General features: G+C 42.3%; 29 non-coding genes across 29 annotated transcripts; 14 read left to right on the forward strand and 15 right to left on the reverse strand.

Annotated features, from left to right (window-relative positions):
• Positions 1 to 10: 10 nt before the first annotated feature.
• On the reverse strand, positions 11 to 82 carry trnag-ucc. Its single transcript has one exon. It is a non-coding gene; the product is annotated as a tRNA-Gly (tRNA).
• Positions 83 to 1,073: 991 nt separating this feature from the next.
• trnap-agg lies at positions 1,074 to 1,145 on the forward strand. Its single transcript has one exon. It is a non-coding gene; the product is annotated as a tRNA-Pro (tRNA).
• A 287-nt stretch (positions 1,146 to 1,432) lies between these two features.
• On the reverse strand, positions 1,433 to 1,504 carry trnag-ucc. Its single transcript has one exon. It is a non-coding gene; the product is annotated as a tRNA-Gly (tRNA).
• A 984-nt stretch (positions 1,505 to 2,488) lies between these two features.
• On the forward strand, positions 2,489 to 2,560 carry trnap-agg. Its single transcript has one exon. It is a non-coding gene; the product is annotated as a tRNA-Pro (tRNA).
• Positions 2,561 to 2,847: 287 nt separating this feature from the next.
• trnag-ucc lies at positions 2,848 to 2,919 on the reverse strand. The gene has a single exon. It is a non-coding gene; the product is annotated as a tRNA-Gly (tRNA).
• A 991-nt stretch (positions 2,920 to 3,910) lies between these two features.
• Positions 3,911 to 3,982, forward strand: trnap-agg. The gene has a single exon. It is a non-coding gene; the product is annotated as a tRNA-Pro (tRNA).
• A 287-nt stretch (positions 3,983 to 4,269) lies between these two features.
• On the reverse strand, positions 4,270 to 4,341 carry trnag-ucc. The gene has a single exon. It is a non-coding gene; the product is annotated as a tRNA-Gly (tRNA).
• A 990-nt stretch (positions 4,342 to 5,331) lies between these two features.
• Positions 5,332 to 5,403, forward strand: trnap-agg. Its single transcript has one exon. It is a non-coding gene; the product is annotated as a tRNA-Pro (tRNA).
• A 299-nt stretch (positions 5,404 to 5,702) lies between these two features.
• Positions 5,703 to 5,774, reverse strand: trnag-ucc. The gene has a single exon. It is a non-coding gene; the product is annotated as a tRNA-Gly (tRNA).
• Positions 5,775 to 6,761: 987 nt separating this feature from the next.
• trnap-agg lies at positions 6,762 to 6,833 on the forward strand. Its single transcript has one exon. It is a non-coding gene; the product is annotated as a tRNA-Pro (tRNA).
• Positions 6,834 to 7,124: 291 nt separating this feature from the next.
• Positions 7,125 to 7,196, reverse strand: trnag-ucc. The gene has a single exon. It is a non-coding gene; the product is annotated as a tRNA-Gly (tRNA).
• Positions 7,197 to 8,187: 991 nt separating this feature from the next.
• On the forward strand, positions 8,188 to 8,259 carry trnap-agg. The gene has a single exon. It is a non-coding gene; the product is annotated as a tRNA-Pro (tRNA).
• A 285-nt stretch (positions 8,260 to 8,544) lies between these two features.
• Positions 8,545 to 8,615, reverse strand: trnag-ucc. The gene has a single exon. It is a non-coding gene; the product is annotated as a tRNA-Gly (tRNA).
• A 988-nt stretch (positions 8,616 to 9,603) lies between these two features.
• On the forward strand, positions 9,604 to 9,675 carry trnap-agg. The gene has a single exon. It is a non-coding gene; the product is annotated as a tRNA-Pro (tRNA).
• Positions 9,676 to 9,961: 286 nt separating this feature from the next.
• Positions 9,962 to 10,033, reverse strand: trnag-ucc. Its single transcript has one exon. It is a non-coding gene; the product is annotated as a tRNA-Gly (tRNA).
• A 1,006-nt stretch (positions 10,034 to 11,039) lies between these two features.
• Positions 11,040 to 11,111, forward strand: trnap-agg. The gene has a single exon. It is a non-coding gene; the product is annotated as a tRNA-Pro (tRNA).
• A 286-nt stretch (positions 11,112 to 11,397) lies between these two features.
• trnag-ucc lies at positions 11,398 to 11,469 on the reverse strand. Its single transcript has one exon. It is a non-coding gene; the product is annotated as a tRNA-Gly (tRNA).
• Positions 11,470 to 12,459: 990 nt separating this feature from the next.
• trnap-agg lies at positions 12,460 to 12,531 on the forward strand. Its single transcript has one exon. It is a non-coding gene; the product is annotated as a tRNA-Pro (tRNA).
• A 286-nt stretch (positions 12,532 to 12,817) lies between these two features.
• On the reverse strand, positions 12,818 to 12,889 carry trnag-ucc. Its single transcript has one exon. It is a non-coding gene; the product is annotated as a tRNA-Gly (tRNA).
• Positions 12,890 to 13,876: 987 nt separating this feature from the next.
• trnap-agg lies at positions 13,877 to 13,948 on the forward strand. The gene has a single exon. It is a non-coding gene; the product is annotated as a tRNA-Pro (tRNA).
• Positions 13,949 to 14,251: 303 nt separating this feature from the next.
• Positions 14,252 to 14,323, reverse strand: trnag-ucc. Its single transcript has one exon. It is a non-coding gene; the product is annotated as a tRNA-Gly (tRNA).
• Positions 14,324 to 15,310: 987 nt separating this feature from the next.
• Positions 15,311 to 15,382, forward strand: trnap-agg. The gene has a single exon. It is a non-coding gene; the product is annotated as a tRNA-Pro (tRNA).
• A 288-nt stretch (positions 15,383 to 15,670) lies between these two features.
• On the reverse strand, positions 15,671 to 15,742 carry trnag-ucc. The gene has a single exon. It is a non-coding gene; the product is annotated as a tRNA-Gly (tRNA).
• Positions 15,743 to 16,731: 989 nt separating this feature from the next.
• trnap-agg lies at positions 16,732 to 16,803 on the forward strand. The gene has a single exon. It is a non-coding gene; the product is annotated as a tRNA-Pro (tRNA).
• Positions 16,804 to 17,090: 287 nt separating this feature from the next.
• On the reverse strand, positions 17,091 to 17,162 carry trnag-ucc. Its single transcript has one exon. It is a non-coding gene; the product is annotated as a tRNA-Gly (tRNA).
• Positions 17,163 to 18,155: 993 nt separating this feature from the next.
• trnap-agg lies at positions 18,156 to 18,227 on the forward strand. The gene has a single exon. It is a non-coding gene; the product is annotated as a tRNA-Pro (tRNA).
• A 287-nt stretch (positions 18,228 to 18,514) lies between these two features.
• Positions 18,515 to 18,586, reverse strand: trnag-ucc. The gene has a single exon. It is a non-coding gene; the product is annotated as a tRNA-Gly (tRNA).
• Positions 18,587 to 19,596: 1,010 nt separating this feature from the next.
• On the forward strand, positions 19,597 to 19,668 carry trnap-agg. Its single transcript has one exon. It is a non-coding gene; the product is annotated as a tRNA-Pro (tRNA).
• A 287-nt stretch (positions 19,669 to 19,955) lies between these two features.
• On the reverse strand, positions 19,956 to 20,027 carry trnag-ucc. The gene has a single exon. It is a non-coding gene; the product is annotated as a tRNA-Gly (tRNA).
• Positions 20,028 to 20,992: the final 965 nt, after the last annotated feature.

Genomic DNA, 20,992 nt, shown 5'->3' on the forward strand with positions numbered 1-20,992 from the left:
TCTCATGCTCTGCATTGGCCGGGAATCGAACCCGGGTCAACTGCTTGGAAGGCAGCTATGCTCACCACTATACCACCAATGCTATGTGCAGGTTATTAGCAACATGGAGACATCGACTCATATCTTGACCGTCATTTTTGTGGAAAGTGATCATTCTTTGACCAAACGCATCGTTGGTTTAGGTGTATGATTATGGCTTAGGTTGCGAGAGGTCCCTGGTTAAAACATATATCATTTTAATCAGTACAGGTTACCTTCAGATTAGGCCTGTGACACTTGTGGGGAAAGTAGGGCAAAACGGAGAACATTGCGACAAGTGGGTCACATTACTTTGAAGCCCAAAGATTTTGGATTCTACAAACAGAAGTTGGCACATAGACTGTTCTGACTTCAGACGAGTCTCCTGACACTTGTGGGGGATGTAGAGAAAAATCGAGAATACCACCGTGTTCGTGAGGGTCTCCCCTTTCCAGAGAGTGGTCATGCGAAATTGTAGGTCAAACGGTTCCGAAGCTAGAGATGTTTATGTGAGAAGACCGATTATAGGTATGTCTCATGGTTTGACAAAAACCGATCTAGGTCCACCATCTTTCACTGCAGATATGGAGGGGTAACATAGGCAGTTGTGGAGGATGGAGACGGATACGCTGAGTCTCAATCTCTCTACTTGAAAACTGATCTATTTGAATGGGTATTTTCAACATTAATTTACTTTGATTCACGTACCTTTGCTTCATTTGACTCAAAATAAACGAGTTCCATTCTTTTTGAAGTCTTATTTTTTCATTTTTTCCTTTAAAAAATGATTTGATCTCATTTTGCACTATATTCATTTATAAAAACTCGTCATCAGTTAGCTGTCGCGACTGAAGAAGACAGAATGTGAAAGACACAACAGATGAACTACAGAAGATTTGAACTGAAGCATGGTCAAGAGTTTGGAAGACTGTCATGCTCACAAGTAAAGCACAAAACACTCACATGATGTTCAATCGTTCCAAGCACCGTGGACACGTCAATCGATATCTTCACTGACATTGCTGCAGAAAGAAAGAAAAAAACTATGGGCATAAGGCTCGTTGGTCTAGGGGTATGATTCTCGCTTAGGGTGCGAGAGGTCCCGGGTTCAAATCCCGGATGAGCCCTTTTGCAGATCCTTGAACAAGCTCAGACAGGCAGATCTTGGGCCACTGGTCGGAACGCCAACTATCACCTCTTGGGCGCAGGACAAGGATGGCTGAATGGTTTTGGCGAAGGACTGCAAATCTATTTTCATATGCACTTGTTGGTTCAACGTCGCACAACATTTATTATTTTAGATAAACTGAAGAATGTAGGAGCAATTCTAACTGCCACGAACAACGATAATGATTCAAATGTAATACACTTGAAATGACATCCAGCCCCTAAAACAAATGAAGTTCTCATGCTCTGCATTGGCCGGGAATCGAACCCGGGTCAACTGCTTGGAAGGCAGCTATGCTCACCACTATACCACCAATGCTATGTGCAGGTTATTAGCAACATGGAGACATCGACTCATATCTTGACCGTCATTTTTGTGGAAAGTGATCATTCTTTGACCAAACGCATCGTTGGTTTAGGTGTATGATTATGGCTTAGGTTGCGAGAGGTCCCTGGTTAAAACATATATCATTTTAATCAGTACAGGTTACCTTCAGATTAGGCCTGTGACACTTGTGGGGAAAGTAGGGCAAAACGGAGAACATTGCGACAAGTGGGTCACATTACTTTGAAGCCCAAAGATTTTGGATTCTACAAACAGAAGTTGGCACATAGACTGTTCTGACTTCAGACGAGTCTCCTGACACTTGTGGGGGATGTAGAGAAAAATCGAGAATACCACCGTGTTCGTGAGGGTCTCCCCTTTCCAGAGAGTGGTCATGAAATTGTAGGTCAAACGGTTCCGAAGCTAGAGATGTTTATGTGAGAAGACCGATTATAGGTATGTCTCATGGTTTGACAAAAACCGATCTAGGTCCACCATCTTTCACTGCAGATATGGAGGGGTAACATAGGCAGTTGTGGAGGATGGAGACGGATACGCTGAGTCTCAATCTCTCTACTTGAAAACTGATCTATTTGAATGGGTATTTTCAACATTAATTTACTTTGATTCACGTACCTTTGCTTCATTTGACTCAAAATAAACGAGTTCCATTCTTTTTGAAGTCTTATTTTTTCATTTTTCCTTTAAAAAATGATTTGATCTCATTTTGCACTATATTCATTTATAAAAACTCGTCATCAGTTAGCTGTCGCGACTGAAGAAGACAGAATGTGAAAGACACAACAGATGAACTACAGAAGATTTGAACTGAAGCATGGTCAAGAGTTTGGAAGACTGTCATGCTCACAAGTAAAGCACAAAACACTCACATGATGTTCAATCGTTCCAAGCACCGTGGACACGTCAATCGATATCTTCACTGACATTGCTGCAGAAAGAAAGAAAGTATGGGCATAAGGCTCGTTGGTCTAGGGGTATGATTCTCGCTTAGGGTGCGAGAGGTCCCGGGTTCAAATCCCGGATGAGCCCTTTTGCAGATCCTTGAACAAGCTCAGACAGGCAGATCTTGGGCCACTGGTCGGAACGCCAACTATCACCTCTTGGGCGCAGGACAAGGATGGCTGAATGGTTTTGGCGAAGGACTGCAAATCTATTTTCATATGCACTTGTTGGTTCAACGTCGCACAACATTTATTATTTTAGATAAACTGAAGAATGTAGGAGCAATTCTAACTGCCACGAACAACGATAATGATTCAAATGTAATACACTTGAAATGACATCCAGCCCCTAAAACAAATGAAGTTCTCATGCTCTGCATTGGCCGGGAATCGAACCCGGGTCAACTGCTTGGAAGGCAGCTATGCTCACCACTATACCACCAATGCTATGTGCAGGTTATTAGCAACATGGAGACATCGACTCATATCTTGACCGTCATTTTTGTGGAAAGTGATCATTCTTTGACCAAACGCATCGTTGGTTTAGGTGTATGATTATGGCTTAGGTTGCGAGAGGTCCCTGGTTAAAACATATATCATTTTAATCAGTACAGGTTACCTTCAGATTAGGCCTGTGACACTTGTGGGGAAAGTAGGGCAAAACGGAGAACATTGCGACAAGTGGGTCACATTACTTTGAAGCCCAAAGATTTTGGATTCTACAAACAGAAGTTGGCACATAGACTGTTCTGACTTCAGACGAGTCTCCTGACACTTGTGGGGGATGTAGAGAAAAATCGAGAATACCACCGTGTTCGTGAGGGTCTCCCCTTTCCAGAGAGTGGTCATGCGAAATTGTAGGTCAAACGGTTCCGAAGCTAGAGATGTTTATGTGAGAAGACCGATTATAGGTATGTCTCATGGTTTGACAAAAACCGATCTAGGTCCACCATCTTTCACTGCAGATATGGAGGGGTAACATAGGCAGTTGTGGAGGATGGAGACGGATACGCTGAGTCTCAATCTCTACTTGAAAACTGATCTATTTGAATGGGTATTTTCAACATTAATTTACTTTGATTCACGTACCTTTGCTTCATTTGACTCAAAATAAACGAGTTCCATTCTTTTTGAAGTCTTATTTTTTCATTTTTCCTTTAAAAAATGATTTGATCTCATTTTGCACTATATTCATTTATAAAAACTCGTCATCAGTTAGCTGTCGCGACTGAAGAAGACAGAATGTGAAAGACACAACAGATGAACTACAGAAGATTTGAACTGAAGCATGGTCAAGAGTTTGGAAGACTGTCATGCTCACAAGTAAAGCACAAAACACTCACATGATGTTCAATCGTTCCAAGCACCGTGGACACGTCAATCGATATCTTCACTGACATTGCTGCAGAAAGAAAGAAAAAAAAGGCTATGGGCATAAGGCTCGTTGGTCTAGGGGTATGATTCTCGCTTAGGGTGCGAGAGGTCCCGGGTTCAAATCCCGGATGAGCCCTTTTGCAGATCCTTGAACAAGCTCAGACAGGCAGATCTTGGGCCACTGGTCGGAACGCCAACTATCACCTCTTGGGCGCAGGACAAGGATGGCTGAATGGTTTTGGCGAAGGACTGCAAATCTATTTTCATATGCACTTGTTGGTTCAACGTCGCACAACATTTATTATTTTAGATAAACTGAAGAATGTAGGAGCAATTCTAACTGCCACGAACAACGATAATGATTCAAATGTAATACACTTGAAATGACATCCAGCCCCTAAAACAAATGAAGTTCTCATGCTCTGCATTGGCCGGGAATCGAACCCGGGTCAACTGCTTGGAAGGCAGCTATGCTCACCACTATACCACCAATGCTATGTGCAGGTTATTAGCAACATGGAGACATCGACTCATATCTTGACCGTCATTTTTGTGGAAAGTGATCATTCTTTGACCAAACGCATCGTTGGTTTAGGTGTATGATTATGGCTTAGGTTGCGAGAGGTCCCTGGTTAAAACATATATCATTTTAATCAGTACAGGTTACCTTCAGATTAGGCCTGTGACACTTGTGGGGAAAGTAGGGCAAAACGGAGAACATTGCGACAAGTGGGTCACATTACTTTGAAGCCCAAAGATTTTGGATTCTACAAACAGAAGTTGGCACATAGACTGTTCTGACTTCAGACGAGTCTCCTGACACTTGTGGGGGATGTAGAGAAAAATCGAGAATACCACCGTGTTCGTGAGGGTCTCCCCTTTCCAGAGAGTGGTCATGCGAAATTGTAGGTCAAACGGTTCCGAAGCTAGAGATGTTTATGTGAGAAGACCGATTATAGGTATGTCTCATGGTTTGACAAAAACCGATCTAGGTCCACCATCTTTCACTGCAGATATGGAGGGGTAACATAGGCAGTTGTGGAGGATGGAGACGGATACGCTGAGTCTCAATCTCTCTACTTGAAAACTGATCTATTTGAATGGGTATTTTCAACATTAATTTACTTTGATTCACGTACCTTTGCTTCATTTGACTCAAAATAAACGAGTTCCATTCTTTTTGAAGTCTTATTTTTTCATTTTTTCCTTTAAAAAATGATTTGATCTCATTTTGCACTATATTCATTTATAAAAACTCGTCATCAGTTAGCTGTCGCGACTGAAGAAGACAGAATGTGAAAGACACAACAGATGAACTACAGAAGATTTGAACTGAAGCATGGTCAAGAGTTTGGAAGACTGTCATGCTCACAAGTAAAGCACAAAACACTCACATGATGTTCAATCGTTCCAAGCACCGTGGACACGTCAATCGATATCTTCACTGACATTGCTGCAGAAAGAAAGAAAAAAAAATGGGCATAAGGCTCGTTGGTCTAGGGGTATGATTCTCGCTTAGGGTGCGAGAGGTCCCGGGTTCAAATCCCGGATGAGCCCTTTTGCAGATCCTTGAACAAGCTCAGACAGGCAGATCTTGGGCCACTGGTCGGAACGCCAACTATCACCTCTTGGGCGCAGGACAAGGATGGCTGAATGGTGGATGGCTGAATGTTTGGCGAAGGACTGCAAATCTATTTTCATATGCACTTGTTGGTTCAACGTCGCACAACATTTATTATTTTAGATAAACTGAAGAATGTAGGAGCAATTCTAACTGCCACGAACAACGATAATGATTCAAATGTAATACACTTGAAATGACATCCAGCCCCTAAAAAAATGAAGTTCTCATGCTCTGCATTGGCCGGGAATCGAACCCGGGTCAACTGCTTGGAAGGCAGCTATGCTCACCACTATACCACCAATGCTATGTGCAGGTTATTAGCAACATGGAGACATCGACTCATATCTTGACCGTCATTTTTGTGGAAAGTGATCATTCTTTGACCAAACGCATCGTTGGTTTAGGTGTATGATTATGGCTTAGGTTGCGAGAGGTCCCTGGTTAAAACATATATCATTTTAATCAGTACAGGTTACCTTCAGATTAGGCCTGTGACACTTGTGGGGAAAGTAGGGCAAAACGGAGAACATTGCGACAAGTGGGTCACATTACTTTGAAGCCCAAAGATTTTGGATTCTACAAACAGAAGTTGGCACATAGACTGTTCTGACTTCAGACGAGTCTCCTGACACTTGTGGGGGATGTAGAGAAAAATCGAGAATACCACCGTGTTCGTGAGGGTCTCCCCTTTCCAGAGAGTGGTCATGCGAAATTGTAGGTCAAACGGTTCCGAAGCTAGAGATGTTTATGTGAGAAGACCGATTATAGGTATGTCTCATGGTTTGACAAAAACCGATCTAGGTCCACCATCTTTCACTGCAGATATGGAGGGGTAACATAGGCAGTTGTGGAGGATGGAGACGGATACGCTGAGTCTCAATCTCTCTACTTGAAAACTGATCTATTTGAATGGGTATTTTCAACATTAATTTACTTTGATTCACGTACCTTTGCTTCATTTGACTCAAAATAAACGAGTTCCATTCTTTTTGAAGTCTTATTTTTTCATTTTTTCCTTAAAAAAATGATTTGATCTCATTTTGCACTATATTCATTTATAAAAACTCGTCATCAGTTAGCTGTCGCGACTGAAGAAGACAGAATGTGAAAGACACAACAGATGAACTACAGAAGATTTGAACTGAAGCATGGTCAAGAGTTTGGAAGACTGTCATGCTCACAAGTAAAGCACAAAACACTCACATGATGTTCAATCGTTCCAAGCACCGTGGACACGTCAATCGATATCTTCACTGACATTGCTGCAGAAAGAAAGAAAGTATGGGCATAAGGCTCGTTGGTCTAGGGGTATGATTCTCGCTTAGGGTGCGAGAGGTCCCGGGTTCAAATCCCGGATGAGCCCTTTTCCTTGCAGATCCTTGAACAAGCTCAGACAGGCAGATCTTGGGCCACTGGTCGGAACGCCAACTATCACCTCTTGGGCGCAGGACAAGGATGGCTGAATGGTTTTGGCGAAGGACTGCAAATCTATTTTCATATGCACTTGTTGGTTCAACGTCGCACAACATTTATTATTTTAGATAAAATGAAGAATGTAGGAGCAATTCTAACTGCCACGAACAACGATAATGATTCAAATGTAATACACTTGAAATGACATCCAGCCCCTAAAACAAATGAAGTTCTCATGCTCTGCATTGGCCGGGAATCGAACCCGGGTCAACTGCTTGGAAGGCAGCTATGCTCACCACTATACCACCAATGCTATGTGCAGGTTATTAGCAACATGGAGACATCGACTCATATCTTGACCGTCATTTTTGTGGAAAGTGATCATTCTTTGACCAAACGCATCGTTGGTTTAGGTGTATGATTATGGCTTAGGTTGCGAGAGGTCCCTGGTTAAAACATATATCATTTTAATCAGTACAGGTTACCTTCAGATTAGGCCTGTGACACTTGTGGGGAAAGTAGGGCAAAACGGAGAACATTGCGACAAGTGGGTCACATTACTTTGAAGCCCAAAGATTTTGGATTCTACAAACAGAAGTTGGCACATAGACTGTTCTGACTTCAGACGAGTCTCCCCTGACACTTGTGGGGGATGTAGAGAAAAATCGAGAATACCACCGTGTTCGTGAGGGTCTCCCCTTTCCAGAGAGTGGTCATGCGAAATTGTAGGTCAAACGGTTCCGAAGCTAGAGATGTTTATGTGAGAAGACCGATTATAGGTATGTCTCATGGTTTGACAAAAACGATCTAGGTCCACCATCTTTCACTGCAGATATGGAGGGGTAACATAGGCAGTTGTGGAGGATGGAGACGGATACGCTGAGTCTCAATCTCTCTACTTGAAAACTGATCTATTTGAATGGGTATTTTCAACATTAATTTACTTTGATTCACGTACCTTTGCTTCATTTGACTCAAAATAAACGAGTTCCATTCTTTTTGAAGTCTTATTTTTTCATTTTTTCCTTTAAAAAATGATTTGATCTCATTTTGCACTATATTCATTTATAAAAACTCGTCATCAGTTAGCTGTCGCGACTGAAGAAGACAGAATGTGAAAGACACAACAGATGAACTACAGAAGATTTGAACTGAAGCATGGTCAAGAGTTTGGAAGACTGTCATGCTCACAAGTAAAGCACAAAACACTCACATGATGTTCAATCGTTCCAAGCACCGTGGACACGTCAATCGATATCTTCACTGACATTGCTGCAGAAAGAAAGAAAAAACTATGGGCATAAGGCTCGTTGGTCTAGGGGTATGATTCTCGCTTAGGGTGCGAGAGGTCCCGGGTTCAAATCCCGGATGAGCCCTTTTGCAGATCCTTGAACAAGCTCAGACAGGCAGATCTTGGGCCACTGGTCGGAACGCCAACTATCACCTCTTGGGCGCAGGACAAGGATGGCTGAATGGTTTTGGCGAAGGACTGCAAATCTATTTTCATATGCACTTGTTGGTTCAACGTCGCAACATTTATTATTTTAGATAAACTGAAGAATGTAGGAGCAATTCTAACTGCCACGAACAACGATAATGATTCAAATGTAATACACTTGAAATGACATCCAGCCCCTAAAACAAAAGAAGTTCTCATGCTCTGCATTGGCCGGGAATCGAACCGGGTCAACTGCTTGGAAGGCAGCTATGCTCACCACTATACCACCAATGCTATGTGCAGGTTATTAGCAACATGGAGACATCGACTCATATCTTGACCGTCATTTTTGTGGAAAGTGATCATTCTTTGACCAAACGCATCGTTGGTTTAGGTGTATGATTATGGCTTAGGTTGCGAGAGGTCCCTGGTTAAAACATATATCATTTTAATCAGTACAGGTTACCTTCAGATTAGGCCTGTGACACTTGTGGGGAAAGTAGGGCAAAACGGAGAACATTGCGACAAGTGGGTCACATTACTTTGAAGCCCAAAGATTTTGGATTCTACAAACAGAAGTTGGCACATAGACTGTTCTGACTTCAGACGAGTCTCCTGACACTTGTGGGGGATGTAGAGAAAAATCGAGAATACCACCGTGTTCGTGAGGGTCTCCCCTTTCCAGAGAGTGGTCATGCGAAATTGTAGGTCAAACGGTTCCGAAGCTAGAGATGTTTATGAGAAGACCGATTATAGGTATGTCTCATGGTTTGACAAAAACCGATCTAGGTCCACCATCTTTCACTGCAGATATGGAGGGGTAACATAGGCAGTTGTGGAGGATGGAGACGGATACGCTGAGTCTCAATCTCTCTACTTGAAAACTGATCTATTTGAATGGGTATTTTCAACATTAATTTACTTTGATTCACGTACCTTTGCTTCATTTGACTCAAAATAAACGAGTTCCATTCTTTTTGAAGTCTTATTTTTTCATTTTTCCTTTAAAAAATGATTTGATCTCATTTTGCACTATATTCATTTATAAAAACTCGTCATCAGTTAGCTGTCGCGACTGAAGAAGACAGAATGTGAAAGACACAACAGATGAACTACAGAAGATTTGAACTGAAGCATGGTCAAGAGTTTGGAAGACTGTCATGCTCACAAGTAAAGCACAAAACACTCACATGATGTTCAATCGTTCCAAGCACCGTGGACACGTCAATCGATATCTTCACTGACATTGCTGCAGAAAGAAAGAAAAAAAGTATGGGCATAAGGCTCGTTGGTCTAGGGGTATGATTCTCGCTTAGGGTGCGAGAGGTCCCGGGTTCAAATCCCGGATGAGCCCTTTTGCAGATCCTTGAACAAGCTCAGACAGGCAGATCTTGGGCCACTGGTCGGAACGCCAACTATCACCTCTTGGGCGCAGGACAAGGATGGCTGAATGGTTTTGGCGAAGGACTGCAAATCTATTTTCATATGCACTTGTTGGTTCAACGTCGCACAACATTTATTATTTTAGATAAACTGAAGAATGTAGGAGCAATTCTAACTGCCACGAACAACGATAATGATTCAAATGTAATACACTTGAAATGACATCCAGCCCCTAAAAAAATGAAGTTCTCATGCTCTGCATTGGCCGGGAATCGAACCCGGGTCAACTGCTTGGAAGGCAGCTATGCTCACCACTATACCACCAATGCTATGTGCAGGTTATTAGCAACATGGAGACATCGACTCATATCTTGACCGTCATTTTTGTGGAAAGTGATCATTCTTTGACCAAACGCATCGTTGGTTTAGGTGTATGATTATGGCTTAGGTTGCGAGAGGTCCCTGGTTAAAACATATATCATTTTAATCAGTACAGGTTACCTTCAGATTAGGCCTGTGACACTTGTGGGGAAAGTAGGGCAAAACGGAGAACATTGCGACAAGTGGGTCACATTACTTTGAAGCCCAAAGATTTTGGATTCTACAAACAGAAGTTGGCACATAGACTGTTCTGACTTCAGACGAGTCTCCTGACACTTGTGGGGGATGTAGAGAAAAATCGAGAATACCACCGTGTTCGTGAGGGTCTCCCCTTTCCAGAGAGTGGTCATGCGAAATTGTAGGTCAAACGGTTCCGAAGCTAGAGATGTTTATGTGAGAAGACCGATTATAGGTATGTCTCATGGTTTGACAAAAAACCGATCTAGGTCCACCATCTTTCACTGCAGATATGGAGGGGTAACATAGGCAGTTGTGGAGGATGGAGACGGATACGCTGAGTCTCAATCTCTCTACTTGAAAACTGATCTATTTGAATGGGTATTTTCAACATTAATTTACTTTGATTCACGTACCTTTGCTTCATTTGACTCAAAATAAACGAGTTCCATTCTTTTTGAAGTCTTATTTTTCATTTTTTCCTTAAAAAATGATTTGATCTCATTTTGCACTATATTCATTTATAAAAACTCGTCATCAGTTAGCTGTCGCGACTGAAGAAGACAGAATGTGAAAGACACAACAGATGAACTACAGAAGATTTGAACTGAAGCATGGTCAAGAGTTTGGAAGACTGTCATGCTCACAAGTAAAGCACAAAACACTCACATGATGTTCAATCGTTCCAAGCACCGTGGACACGTCAATCGATATCTTCACTGACATTGCTGCAGAAAGAAAGAAAAAACTATGGGAATAAGGCTCGTTGGTCTATAAGGCTCGTTGGTCTAGGGGTATGATTCTCGCTTAGGGTGCGAGAGGTCCCGGGTTCAAATCCCGGATGAGCCCTTTTGCAGATCCTTGAACAAGCTCAGACAGGCAGATCTTGGGCCACTGGTCGGAACGCCAACTATCACCTCTTGGGCGCAGGACAAGGATGGCTGAATGGTTTTGGCGAAGGACTGCAAATCTATTTTCATATGCACTTGTTGGTTCAACGTCGCACAACATTTATTATTTTAGATAAACTGAAGAATGTAGGAGCAATTCTAACTGCCACGAACAACGATAATGATTCAAATGTAATACACTTGAAATGACATCCAGCCCCTAAACAAATGAAGTTCTCATGCTCTGCATTGGCCGGGAATCGAACCCGGGTCAACTGCTTGGAAGGCAGCTATGCTCACCACTATACCACCAATGCTATGTGCAGGTTATTAGCAACATGGAGACATCGACTCATATCTTGACCGTCATTTTTGTGGAAAGTGATCATTCTTTGACCAAACGCATCGTTGGTTTAGGTGTATGATTATGGCTTAGGTTGCGAGAGGTCCCTGGTTAAAACATATATCATTTTAATCAGTACAGGTTACCTTCAGATTAGGCCTGTGACACTTGTGGGGAAAGTAGGGCAAAACGGAGAACATTGCGACAAGTGGGTCACATTACTTTGAAGCCCAAAGATTTTGGATTCTACAAACAGAAGTTGGCACATAGACTGTTCTGACTTCAGACGAGTCTCCTGACACTTGTGGGGGATGTAGAGAAAAATCGAGAATACCACCGTGTTCGTGAGGGTCTCCCCTTTCCAGAGAGTGGTCATGCGAAATTGTAGGTCAAACGGTTCCGAAGCTAGAGATGTTTATGTGAGAAGACCGATTATAGGTATGTCTCATGGTTTGACAAAAACCGATCTAGGTCCACCATCTTTCACTGCAGATATGGAGGGGTAACATAGGCAGTTGTGGAGGATGGAGACGGATACGCTGAGTCTCAATCTCTCTACTTGAAAACTGATCTATTTGAATGGGTATTTTCAACATTAATTTACTTTGATTCACGTACCTTTGCTTCATTTGACTCAAAATAAACGAGTTCCATTCTTTTTGAAGTCTTATTTTTTCATTTTTCCTTAAAAAAATGATTTGATCTCATTTTGCACTATATTCATTTATAAAAACTCGTCATCAGTTAGCTGTCGCGACTGAAGAAGACAGAATGTGAAAGACACAACAGATGAACTACAGAAGATTTGAACTGAAGCATGGTCAAGAGTTTGGAAGACTGTCATGCTCACAAGTAAAGCACAAAACACTCACATGATGTTCAATCGTTCCAAGCACCGTGGACACGTCAATCGATATCTTCACTGACATTGCTGCAGAAAGAAAGAAAAAAACTATGGGCATAAGGCTCGTTGGTCTAGGGGTATGATTCTCGCTTAGGGTGCGAGAGGTCCCGGGTTCAAATCCCGGATGAGCCCTTTGCAGATCCTTGAACAAGCTCAGACAGGCAGATCTTGGGCCACTGGTCGGAACGCCAACTATCACCTCTTGGGCGCAGGACAAGGATGGCTGAATGGTTTTGGCGAAGGACTGCAAATCTATTTTCATATGCACTTGTTGGTTCAACGTCGCACAACATTTATTATTTTAGATAAACTGAAGAATGTAGGAGCAATTCTAACTGCCACGAACAACGATAATGATTCAAATGTAATACACTTGAAATGACATCCAGCCCCTAAAACTAATGAAGTTCTCATGCTCTGCATTGGCCGGGAATCGAACCCGGGTCAACTGCTTGGAAGGCAGCTATGCTCACCACTATACCACCAATGCTATGTGCAGGTTATTAGCAACATGGAGACATCGACTCATATCTTGACCGTCATTTTTGTGGAAAGTGATCATTCTTTGACCAAACGCATCGTTGGTTTAGGTGTATGATTATGGCTTAGGTTGCGAGAGGTCCCTGGTTAAAACATATATCATTTTAATCAGTACAGGTTACCTTCAGATTAGGCCTGTGACACTTGTGGGGAAAGTAGGGCAAAACGGAGAACATTGCGACAAGTGGGTCACATTACTTTGAAGCCCAAAGATTTTGGATTCTACAAACAGAAGTTGGCACATAGACTGTTCTGACTTCAGACGAGTCTCCTGACACTTGTGGGGGATGTAGAGAAAAATCGAGAATACCACCGTGTTCGTGAGGGTCTCCCCTTTCCAGAGAGTGGTCATGCGAAATTGTAGGTCAAACGGTTCCGAAGCTAGAGATGTTTATGTGAGAAGACCGATTATAGGTATGTCTCATGGTTTGACAAAAACCGATCTAGGTCCACCATCTTTCACTGCAGATATGGAGGGGTAACATAGGCAGTTGTGGAGGATGGAGACGGATACGCTGAGTCTCAATCTCTCTACTTGAAAACTGATCTATTTGAATGGGTATTTTCAACATTAATTTACTTTGATTCACGTACCTTTGCTTCATTTGACTCAAAATAAACGAGTTCCATTCTTTTTGAAGTCTTATTTTTTCATTTTTTCCTTTAAAAAATGATTTGATCTCATTTTGCACTATATTCATTTATAAAAACTCGTCATCAGTTAGCTGTCGCGACTGAAGAAGACAGAATGTGAAAGACACAACAGATGAACTACAGAAGATTTGAACTGAAGCATGGTCAAGAGTTTGGAAGACTGTCATGCTCACAAGTAAAGCACAAAACACTCACATGATGTTCAATCGTTCCAAGCACCGTGGACACGTCAATCGATATCTTCACTGACATTGCTGCAGAAAGAAAGAAAGTATGGGCATAAGGCTCGTTGGTCTAGGGGTATGATTCTCGCTTAGGGTGCGAGAGGTCCCGGGTTCAAATCCCGGATGAGCCCTTTTGCAGATCCTTGAACAAGCTCAGACAGGCAGATCTTGGGACAGGCAGATCTTGGGCCACTGGTCGGAACGCCAACTATCACCTCTTGGGCGCAGGACAAGGATGGCTGAATGGTTTTGGCGAAGGACTGCAAATCTATTTTCATATGCACTTGTTGGTTCAACGTCGCACAACATTTATTATTTTAGATAAACTGAAGAATGTAGGAGCAATTCTAACTGCCACGAACAACGATAATGATTCAAATGTAATACACTTGAAATGACATCCAGCCCCTAAAACAAATGAAGTTCTCATGCTCTGCATTGGCCGGGAATCGAACCCGGGTCAACTGCTTGGAAGGCAGCTATGCTCACCACTATACCACCAATGCTATGTGCAGGTTATTAGCAACATGGAGACATCGACTCATATCTTGACCGTCATTTTTGTGGAAAGTGATCATTCTTTGACCAAACGCATCGTTGGTTTAGGTGTATGATTATGGCTTAGGTTGCGAGAGGTCCCTGGTTAAAACATATATCATTTTAATCAGTACAGGTTACCTTCAGATTAGGCCTGTGACACTTGTGGGGAAAGTAGGGCAAAACGGAGAACATTGCGACAAGTGGGTCACATTACTTTGAAGCCCAAAGATTTTGGATTCTACAAACAGAAGTTGGCACATAGACTGTTCTGACTTCAGACGAGTCTCCTGACACTTGTGGGGGATGTAGAGAAAAATCGAGAATACCACCGTGTTCGTGAGGGTCTCCCCTTTCCAGAGAGTGGTCATGCGAAATTGTAGGTCAAACGGTTCCGAAGCTAGAGATGTTTATGTGAGAAGACCGATTATAGGTATGTCTCATGGTTTGACAAAAACCGATCTAGGTCCACCATCTTTCACTGCAGATATGGAGGGGTAACATAGGCAGTTGTGGAGGATGGAGACGGATACGCTGAGTCTCAATCTCTCTACTTGAAAACTGATCTATTTGAATGGGTATTTTCAACATTAATTTACTTTGATTCACGTACCTTTGCTTCATTTGACTCAAAATAAACGAGTTCCATTCTTTTTGAAGTCTTATTTTTTCATTTTTTCCTTTAAAAAATGATTTGATCTCATTTTGCACTATATTCATTTATAAAAACTCGTCATCAGTTAGCTGTCGCGACTGAAGAAGACAGAATGTGAAAGACACAACAGATGAACTACAGAAGATTTGAACTGAAGCATGGTCAAGAGTTTGGAAGACTGTCATGCTCACAAGTAAAGCACAAAACACTCACATGATGTTCAATCGTTCCAAGCACCGTGGACACGTCAATCGATATCTTCACTGACATTGCTGCAGAAAGAAAGAAAGTATGGGCATAAGGCTCGTTGGTCTAGGGGTATGATTCTCGCTTAGGGTGCGAGAGGTCCCGGGTTCAAATCCCGGATGAGCCCTTTTGCAGATCCTTGAACAAGCTCAGACAGGCAGATCTTGGGCCACTGGTCGGAATGCCAACTATCACCTCTTGGGCGCAGGACAAGGATGGCTGAATGGTTTTGGCGAAGGACTGCAAATCTATTTTCATATGCACTTGTTGGTTCAACGTCGCACAACATTTTATTATTTTAGATAAACTGAAGAATGTAGGAGCAATTCTAACTGCCACGAACAACGATAATGATTCAAATGTAATACACTTGAAATGACATCCAGCCCCTAAAACAAATGAAGTTCTCATGCTCTGCATTGGCCGGGAATCGAACCCGGGTCAACTGCTTGGAAGGCAGCTATGCTCACCACTATACCACCAATGCTATGTGCAGGTTATTAGCAACATGGAGACATCGACTCATATCTTGACCGTCATTTTTGTGGAAAGTGATCATTCTTTGACCAAACGCATCGTTGGTTTAGGTGTATGATTATGGCTTAGGTTGCGAGAGGTCCCTGGTTAAAACATATATCATTTTAATCAGTACAGGTTACCTTCAGATTAGGCCTGTGACACTTGTGGGGAAAGTAGGGCAAAACGGAGAACATTGCGACAAGTGGGTCACATTACTTTGAAGCCCAAAGATTTTGGATTCTACAAACAGAAGTTGGCACATAGACTGTTCTGACTTCAGACGAGTCTCCTGACACTTGTGGGGGATGTAGAGAAAAATCGAGAATACCACCGTGTTCGTGAGGGTCTCCCCTTTCCAGAGAGTGGTCATGCGAAATTGTAGGTCAAACGGTTCCGAAGCTAGAGATGTTTATGTGAGAAGACCGATTATAGGTATGTCTCATGGTTTGACAAAAACGATCTAGGTCCACCATCTTTCACTGCAGATATGGAGGGGTAACATAGGCAGTTGTGGAGGATGGAGACGGATACGCTGAGTCTCAATCTCTCTACTTGAAAACTGATCTATTTGAATGGGTATTTTCAACATTAATTTACTTTGATTCACGTACCTTTGCTTCATTTGACTCAAAATAAACGAGTTCCATTCTTTTTGAAGTCTTATTTTTTCATTTTTCCTTTAAAAAATGATTTGATCTCATTTTGCACTATATTCATTTATAAAAACTCGTCATCAGTTAGCTGTCGCGACTGAAGAAGACAGAATGTGAAAGACACAACAGATGAACTACAGAAGATTTGAACTGAAGCATGGTCAAGAGTTTGGAAGACTGTCATGCTCACAAGTAAAGCACAAAACACTCACATGATGTTCAATCGTTCCAAGCACCGTGGACACGTCAATCGATATCTTCACTGACATTGCTGCAGAAAGAAAGAAAAAAAGTATGGGCATAAGGCTCGTTGGTCTAGGGGTATGATTCTCGCTTAGGGTGCGAGAGGTCCCGGGTTCAAATCCCGGATGAGCCCTTTTGCAGATCCTTGAACAAGCTCAGACAGGCAGATCTTGGGCCACTGGTCGGAACGCCAACTATCACCTCTTGGGCGCAGGACAAGGATGGCTGAATGGTTTTGGCGAAGGACTGCAAATCTATTTTCATATGCACTTGTTGGTTCAACGTCGCACAACATTTATTATTTTAGATAAACTGAAGAATGTAGGAGCAATTCTAACTGCCACGAACAACGATAATGATTCAAATGTAATACACTTGAAATGACATCCAGCCCCTAAAACTAATGAAGTTCTCATGCTCTGCATTGGCCGGGAATCGAACCCGGGTCAACTGCTTGGAAGGCAGCTATGCTCACCACTATACCACCAATGCTATGTGCAGGTTATTAGCAACATGGAGACATCGACTCATATCTTGACCGTCATTTTTGTGGAAAGTGATCATTCTTTGACCAAACGCATCGTTGGTTTAGGTGTATGATTATGGCTTAGGTTGCGAGAGGTCCCTGGTTAAAACATATATCATTTTAATCAGTACAGGTTACCTTCAGATTAGGCCTGTGACACTTGTGGGGAAAGTAGGGCAAAACGGAGAACATTGCGACAAGTGGGTCACATTACTTTGAAGCCCAAAGATTTTGGATTCTACAAACAGAAGTTGGCACATAGACTGTTCTGACTTCAGACGAGTCTCCTGACACTTGTGGGGGATGTAGAGAAAAATCGAGAATACCACCGTGTTCGTGAGGGTCTCCCCTTTCCAGAGAGTGGTCATGCGAAATTGTAGGTCAAACGGTTCCGAAGCTAGAGATGTTTATGTGAGAAGACCGATTATAGGTATGTCTCATGGTTTGACAAAAACCGATCTAGGTCCACCATCTTTCACTGCAGATATGGAGGGGTAACATAGGCAGTTGTGGAGGATGGAGACGGATACGCTGAGTCTCAATCTCTCTACTTGAAAACTGATCTATTTGAATGGGTATTTTCAACATTAATTTACTTTGATTCACGTACCTTTGCTTCATTTGACTCAAAATAAACGAGTTCCATTCTTTTTGAAGTCTTATTTTTTCATTTTTTTCTTTAAAAAATGATTTGATCTCATTTTGCACTATATTCATTTATAAAAACTCGTCATCAGTTAGCTGTCGCGACTGAAGAAGACAGAATGTGAAAGACACAACAGATGAACTACAGAAGATTTGAACTGAAGCATGGTCAAGAGTTTGGAAGACTGTCATGCTCACAAGTAAAGCACAAAACACTCACATGATGTTCAATCGTTCCAAGCACCGTGGACACGTCAATCGATATCTTCACTGACATTGCTGCAGAAAGAAAGAAAAAAAGTATGGGCATATAAGGCTCGTTGGTCTAGGGGTATGATTCTCGCTTAGGGTGCGAGAGGTCCCGGGTTCAAATCCCGGATGAGCCCTTTTGCAGATCCTTGAACAAGCTCAGACAGGCAGATCTTGGGCCACTGGTCGGAACGCCAACTATCACCTCTTGGGCGCAGGACAAGGATGGCTGAATGGTTTTGGCGAAGGACTGCAAATCTATTTTCATATGCACTTGTTGGTTCAACGTCGCACAACATTTATTATTTTAGATAAACTGAAGAATGTAGGAGCAATTCTAACTGCCACGAACAACGATAATGATTCAAATGTAATACACTTGAAATGACATCCAGCCCCTAAAACAAATGAAGTTCTCATGCTCTGCATTGGCCGGGAATCGAACCCGGGTCAACTGCTTGGAAGGCAGCTATGCTCACCACTATACCACCAATGCTATGTGCAGGTTATTAGCAACATGGAGACATCGACTCATATCTTGACCGTCATTTTTGTGGAAAGTGATCATTCTTTGACCAAACGCATCGTTGGTTTAGGTGTATGATTATGGCTTAGGTTGCGAGAGGTCCCTGGTTAAAACATATATCATTTTAATCAGTACAGGTTACCTTCAGATTAGGCCTGTGACACTTGTGGGGAAAGTAGGGCAAAACGGAGAACATTGCGACAAGTGGGTCACATTACTTTGAAGCCCAAAGATTTTGGATTCTACAAACAGAAGTTGGCACATAGACTGTTCTGACTTCAGACGAGTCTCCTGACACTTGTGGGGGATGTAGAGAAAAATCGAGAATACCACCGTGTTCGTGAGGGTCTCCCCTTTCCAGAGAGTGGTCATGCGAAATTGTAGGTCAAACGGTTCCGAAGCTAGAGATGTTTATGAGAAGACCGATTATAGGTATGTCTCATGGTTTGACAAAAACCGATCTAGGTCCACCATCTTTCACTGCAGATATGGAGGGGTAACATAGGCAGTTGTGGAGGATGGAGACGGATACGCTGAGTCTCAATCTCTCTACTTGAAAACTGATCTATTTGAATGGGTATTTTCAACATTAATTTACTTTGATTCACGTACCTTTGCTTCATTTGACTCAAAATAAACGAGTTCCATTCTTTTTGAAGTCTTATTTTTTCATTTTTTCCTTTAAAAAATGATTTGATCTCATTTTGCACTATATTCATTTATAAAAACTCGTCATCAGTTAGCTGTCGCGACTGAAGAAGACAGAATGTGAAAGACACAACAGATGAACTACAGAAGATTTGAACTGAAGCATGGTCAAGAGTTTGGAAGACTGTCATGCTCACAAGTAAAGCACAAAACACTCACATGATGTTCAATCGTTCCAAGCACCGTGGACACGTCAATCGATATCTTCACTGACATTGCTGCAGAAAGAGGGGTAAGAAAAAAGTATGGGCAAGAAAAAAGTATGGGCATAAGGCTCGTTGGTCTAGGGGTATGATTCTCGCTTAGGGTGCGAGAGGTCCCGGGTTCAAATCCCGGATGAGCCCTTTTGCAGATCCTTGAACAAGCTCAGACAGGCAGATCTTGGGCCACTGGTCGGAACGCCAACTATCACCTCTTGGGCGCAGGACAAGGATGGCTGAATGGTTTTGGCGAAGGACTGCAAATCTATTTTCATATGCACTTGTTGGTTCAACGTCGCACAACATTTATTATTTTAGATAAACTGAAGAATGTAGGAGCAATTCTAACTGCCACGAACAACGATAATGATTCAAATGTAATACACTTGAAATGACATCCAGCCCCTAAAACAAATGAAGTTCTCATGCTCTGCATTGGCCGGGAATCGAACCCGGGTCAACTGCTTGGAAGGCAGCTATGCTCACCACTATACCACCAATGCTATGTGCAGGTTATTAGCAACATGGAGACATCGACTCATATCTTGACCGTCATTTTTGTGGAAAGTGATCATTCTTTGACCAAACGCATCGTTGGTTTAGGTGTATGATTATGGCTTAGGTTGCGAGAGGTCCCTGGTTAAAACATATATCATTTTAATCAGTACAGGTTACCTTCAGATTAGGCCTGTGACACTTGTGGGGAAAGTAGGGCAAAACGGAGAACATTGCGACAAGTGGGTCACATTACTTTGAAGCCCAAAGATTTTGGATTCTACAAACAGAAGTTGGCACATAGACTGTTCTGACTTCAGACGAGTCTCCTGACACTTGTGGGGGATGTAGAGAAAAATCGAGAATACCACCGTGTTCGTGAGGGTCTCCCCTTTCCAGAGAGTGGTCATGCGAAATTGTAGGTCAAACGGTTCCGAAGCTAGAGATGTTTATGTGAGAAGACCGATTATAGGTATGTCTCATGGTTTGACAAAAACCGATCTAGGTCCACCATCTTTCACTGCAGATATGGAGGGGTAACATAGGCAGTTGTGGAGGATGGAGACGGATACGCTGAGTCTCAATCTCTCTACTTGAAAACTGATCTATTTGAATGGGTATTTTCAACATTAATTTACTTTGATTCACGTACCTTTGCTTCATTTGACTCAAAATAAACGAGTTCCATTCTTTTTGAAGTCTTATTTTTTCATTTTTTTCCTTTAAAAAATGATTTGATCTCATTTTGCACTATATTCATTTATAAAAACTCGTCATCAGTTAGCTGTCGCGACTGAAGAAGACAGAATGTGAAAGACACAACAGATGAACTACAGAAGATTTGAACTGAAGCATGGTCAAGAGTTTGGAAGACTGTCATGCTCACAAGTAAAGCACAAAACACTCACATGATGTTCAATCGTTCCAAGCACCGTGGACACGTCAATCGATATCTTCACTGACATTGCTGCAG

Source organism: Oncorhynchus gorbuscha, linkage group LG03 (genome assembly GCF_021184085.1).
Source record: "Oncorhynchus gorbuscha isolate QuinsamMale2020 ecotype Even-year linkage group LG03, OgorEven_v1.0, whole genome shotgun sequence".
NCBI classification, from domain to species: Eukaryota; Metazoa; Chordata; class Actinopteri; order Salmoniformes; family Salmonidae; genus Oncorhynchus; species Oncorhynchus gorbuscha.